Below are 6,158 nucleotides of genomic sequence, written 5' to 3' on the forward strand. Positions count from 1 at the left end.
AATTACAAATGAGTTGGCAATTTACTTGCTGTACTGCCACGTATTAGTTATCTAGGTTTGTGGCCGCACGTGCATGATAATCTCTTTGGCACTCTTGATAATGGAGGCTACTCTTCGGCAAAAGTCCGCCTCTCTGTGAACGGTGAGCCACTACATTTTATGTTTTTACAATCAGAAGGTTGCGAGGTCAAATACTAGTAACGCGCACATGCTAATGCGCGCTCACTAACAGGCGCTCGGGAATGGGCACTCGCTGACGCATGCTTGGTAAGGAATTCATATATATTCTTGGTTCTTTCGGTAAAGTCACGTAGAAGGGAAGTAATAAAATAATAAAAATAAAACATAATAAAATAATTCTCACGACGTTTCGGCCACAGCGCAAGCAGCCGTCCTCAGGTGGAGAACAGGTCCGTCAAGTAGACAGAGTCTGACTCTGTCCGTCAAGTAGGACGGACCTGTTCTCCACCTGAGGACGACTGCTTGCGTTGTGGCCGAAACGTCGTGAGAATTATTTTATTTTTATTATTTTATTACTTCCCTTCTACGTGACTTTACCGAAAGAACCAAGAAGATGAATCCCTGCAGTCACGAAAGCTTTAAATCGAAATTCATATATATTACCAGAGAGTGAAACTGCATCAACCCTCCTAATACCCACTCTTCCTATTATCCAGCCACAATCTGACCTGCTGATATTCCTATTTTCTACGTGACCATTCTTAAACCCCCGAGTGAAATAATAAAAATAAAACAATAAAATTATCACGACGTTTCGATTGCAAAACAAGCAATCATCGGCAGGTGTGAAAACCACAGCAAGAAAAAATCGCCACTTTTTCAAAAAAATTCTTGCCATGGTTTTCACACCTGATGATTATTGCTTGTGTTGCAATCGAAACGTCGTGAGAATTTAGTTTTATTTTTATTATTTTATTATTTCCCTTCTACGTAACTTTACCGAAAGAACCAATAATATGAATCCCTGCAGTCACGAGAGCTTTAAATCGAAATTTAAAACCCCGAGTGGTTTCCGATTCATCCTATTCTCGTTTACCCACGCTTCTTCGCTCAAAAAAGAGGGAAATGTAAGAATAAATGCAATTTAATGGTATATTCTCAAAGCACCCCTGTGTCAGTGTGGATATAACAAACAAAAAAATCAGTCTTCATACCCAGTGACCATTAAATCATGATCACATTCGTCCATCCTCAACAAGACCAAATCACGGTCGACTTGCCACATGTCACGCCAGTGTGTAACGTATGACTCCTGCCAGTCACACCTTCGCCAACCCATAACAACAACACCACCACTGCGCTCTGTCACGTGACCTTGCTCCCAGTAAACCCTCCCCCACGCCACGTGACGGGCCTCAATGTGCACATTTCGGCCGCCGTGGTGAAGTCGCTGGCCACTTTTGCAATGAATGGTGGCCGTTGTTGTTCCATGCTTACCCCTTGGGAGTTGGGGGGTGCAGAAGGGAGCATCAAGAACAACAAGAGTACTGCAGAGACCCAGAGGCTTCAGTTGGCGTGTACAACGATTGCAATACAAAGAACCAAACCAAACTTGACTAAATTGGCTGTCGGGTGGTGTCGGGATTTATATTTATGCAATCTAACCCAAAAACAACTCTTGTGGATAAGATTGGTCGCAAAAGCTAAACTAACCAAACCAACTTTCAGGCAACAGGCAGTCACAAACAACACAAATACATGATCAGCTCTTCTTTATGTTGTTTGGAAATAGCAACATTGTTTCAAGGGTTGATGGGAATTTTTTAAAATATATATGAACTCAAGAACGACATTTTTACGTATTAAAACTTTTGTCTATCCAGCCCGAAAGTGAATATTAAGGAGACCGTCTGTCCAATGGTTTATGTTGTTGTCCATTTTTTTGAAGTTCGCCACAGTCGTGGGGCAAGTCGCCATTAAATCGCCACTTGCGCTGTAACAGGACATAACGAATACGTGCATGTGTCGGATCGAGCAGTAGTCAATCAAGCTGTGGTGGAGAGTTTGGAATGGTGGAGAGTTTGTAATCTGATTGATCTGATTGATTAATTGCTTCTGAGAACAGGTGTTTTTTATACAGGTAACAAGCTGAGATTAGGAGCACTCCCTTTAAGAGTGTGCTCCTAATCTCAGCTCGTTACCTGTATAAAAGACACCTGGGAGCCATAAATCTTTCTGATTGAGAGGTGGTCAAGTACTTATTTCCCTCATTAAAATTCAAATCAATTTATAACATTTTTGACATGCGTTTTTCTGGATTTTGTTGTTGTTATTCTGTCTCTCACTGTTCAAATAAACCTACCATTAAAATTATAGACTGATCATTTCTTTGTCAGTGGGCAAACGTACAAAATCAGCAGGGGATCAAATACTTTTTTCCCTCACTGTATGTGTTCGAGCATGGATTGAGCATGGATCGATCTATGACATTTTGAATACTTGCATCGATGGGATTGAGCAGTAAGCAATCGAGCTGTGACATTTGAATACATGCATCTGTAGCCGGTGTAGGCTCGCCTGTGATTAATCGCACGCATAATTGTGCACTTTGTAGTATATGGGAACCTACGAAGCTATTTTGCATAGCTACGGGTAGCCAGGTGCGGTATATTATTATTATTTTTTATAAATGCAATGGTGACGAGGGATGTGGACCCTGAGCCACACGTGAACAGCAGAGACATGTCCCCAATTTATATTTTAGTGGAATTAGTGCCTGGTAAGCTGCACGTTACATTAGCGATATATAGTTGTTAAATTGATAGTACTTGAATGTCAATCGACTGACAGGAACGCGGTGATGTTAATTGACTGTTGATTGAGTTGTTGGTGGTATTGGATATATGCACAATTAAGATTTGGATATTAAAGTTGATTTCAATGTATAAATTAATAATTGGGTCTCGAATGTTAACACCGGCGCTCAATCCCATTTAACAAAGGAACCCAGCTATCGGGTAGTGACGTAGAGGGTGCTTCTGATCCACTAATTGCTGACACGTCACTGCCCTTCTGAAGACGACTTTGCAATAAAGTTTTGCCGTTTCACAAACTCCTGGTGCTCAGCTGCTGTGGAGTAGCCCACTTCTGCGGAGGACAGAACACAACGCGGAGTATACCTACTCATCGTCTCCAAACTTTATCGCATTCGATCATCGATAACACTGGTCAACAAAAAAAAACATTTTTTTCTGGCCTGGACTTTTGCAGCTGTTTTAGACTAATTTCCGGGTGCTGATTCCAAATCTGATCTCAGATTTGCTCTATCACATCTCATTTTTATGCTATCGGCATAGCCCATTTTCATTGATTTTACCCGAAATTAACTCTGTCACTTATGATTGCAAGTTGTTGCGAGTCAGTGACTGCTTTAGTGTTAAAATATGGTGCTGTATTTTTAGGATAGTGTGTTTATAATATCATTTTATGTAGATGTCCGCATTTATTTAATATTTTTCTTCTGCAGTTTTTATTGAAAATGCAATATTTGATATCTCAAAAACCTGATGTGATGGACAAAAACTGATGCCAGATTTGGAATCAGCACCCCAATTACCTTCAAACCGTTGGAATACCTTATGCCAGAAAAATGTGTTGACCAGTGTCATTATTATCTTGCGGCTTTGGGGGGGGGTGGAGGGAGGGTTCCGGATTTTCCAAAACGGCGGATAATAAATACATTATTATTTAAAATAGCTTATTTTTCACATTATTGCATCACATTATGTTTTAAGGTGTTGTGTCTATGCTTTTTTTTATGTGTTTACGATGTGAAATTGGTATAAATAAACATACAAATAGACAAAAATAAATATCCTACTTTTAAAAGTTACTGTATTTACTGTACCCTACTTACCACTCCAATCTCGAAGACTCTGCATGCTGTGATGTACATGCAGCATTTTCATTGTTTAACTTGTTTGTATGTAGTGTATCATATACTGTATATAATATTTGACACTGAAATCAAACGTAGATACTTTTTTTTAGTAATCATTTATATTAAGTTCGCTTGCTTGCTTGCTTGCTTAGGACCGTGCAAATCTTTCGGTCGTTTTTTAACCCACTTCCCGTGATCCAATCGAGCTGACATTTTCCACACAGACTCGTCGTGCGTAACAATAAATGTTCGTGAAATTTTTTTCCAAATTTTTACACTTATTAGGACAAAAATATTATATTTAATTACCAATTGCTTAATGGTGCAATGCAATCATCTGACCCATAGGTGGCAGCCATCTCAAGCCAGAGGACGAGAGGACTCTAGCCGCCACGCATATAAAGGATTTATAGGGAAAAACTTTGTTTTTACGGGTTAATTTTTTATCACTCACACGGTACCGATCGTCGGACTGGGTAACAGCCTTTGGAGCGGTTTTACCGGATCAGCCAGGGGCTGCCGGATAATTTTGGAAGCCGGATAATGTTGGAAGCCAGGTAAGGGGCCGTCCATAAATGACGTCACGCACCTAGGGGGGGGAGGAGGGGGGTCATAAATTTGTGACAATGTGTGACGAGGGGGAGGGAGGGGGGTTTGAGAAATGGGACGTCATGTAAAAATAGGCAACTTTAAATTAATATTAATTGAATAGTACTGTTATAACAACACTAATTGATAAATGTTCATTATTAACTCTTTTATTATTTAAATTTACTAATGTCACCTTTTATTTACTCCATCAAGGAGCATTTTGCTTCTCCATGGGAGAATGGAGAAGCATACATTTTGTAAAAAATGTTTAATGATTGTTATTAAACATTTTTATTGTAATGATTCTATACCAGGGCTTTTCATTCTGTGAAATGAATGTGAGTGTTATAATTGCACTCTCCATTTTGCTTCGTTCTACTACAACGTTTAAAGTATTTTTTTATAGTTATAATTATTTTTTATATTTTAGAATTATAATATATTTCTTTATAATATTCTGAACATCTACAGTTTTAGTTAGACGTTGAATATTTTCAAGTGAATTTATGCTAAATTTCAGCTTTCCAACGCCTCCTTTTTAATAAATGTTTTCTCCTACAAAATCAGAATGCAGCGCCACATTAAATACGCACTACAATGCTAATAGTTTAAAGTGATTTGAAGCATGTTTTATTTTCAAAATGGAAATATGGTTTGGGGGGGGGGCAGAGCTTTGTGACGTCATATTTGAGGGGGGGGTCTGACTTTTTGTGACGCCGTGTGACGAGGGGGGGGGGTTCAAACATCTTCCAATATCGCGTGACGTCATTTATGGACAGCCCCTTAATCGCGCGTCGGATAATATAATCGGTGTTTAGCTGTATTTAAGTTAGTGCGTATCAGGCATCTACATCGCCCTTGAATAAAGTACAGGCGGACGCCGCTTAGCGCGTAAAACACCGAAAAACACCGAAAAACACCGAACAACACCTGAATGTTTATAGCGGCTCTTTGTCCGTTTACGAGTGAGACCACGCAGGGCAGCAGTCCCGGCCGAGGCAACGTCACAAGGCACCCCCCGCCTGCCTCATCATTGACTTAGCCAATGAGAGCGATGCACGCCATTCGGACCCCACTGCCCCGCAACTCCCCGCGATTCCGTTATCAAGATTTTTGGTCACGATTATATATTTTTTTTCCTTCAACGTTACCACGATGTTGCCTCAATAACTGTGGCAGCCTGTGCACACAGTCCTTCATAATAATGACGTTTATAATGGGGCAAGTCAACAAACGCATGTTGTTTCTAAATGTGGAGGAAAATTAACAGAGGACCGGAGAAAATCCACATGACCACGGGGAGAACATGCAAACTCCAAATATACAGGGTCGGGATCGAATCCAAGACCGCCTATACACCAGGCGAGTTTGTTAACATCTCATTACATTTAACCGTTGGAACCAAATGTTTACCTATATGCAACTCTTTTAAAACATCACCGAGTATGGGGAAAAACTTACGGATATTGAACTTTGAGTCTGGCCTCATACAAGGCAGCAGCGGCTCTGTATCTTTCATTCCACTGCCCCAAATGACCCCAGATATCTCACTTTGGGCCAATCCACGGCACGTATTTTCCAGGCTATTTATTCCACCTGGTCATTATCTACCTTAAAAGAGTGTTTACAACAGGTCGTGAATCTTCCACTGCAAATGCGTTTCGTG

This window comes from Lethenteron reissneri, chromosome 62, assembly GCF_015708825.2.
Source record: "Lethenteron reissneri isolate LAM-NWPU_2019-01 chromosome 62, ASM1570882v1, whole genome shotgun sequence".
NCBI lineage: Eukaryota > Metazoa > Chordata > Hyperoartia > Petromyzontiformes > Petromyzontidae > Lethenteron > Lethenteron reissneri.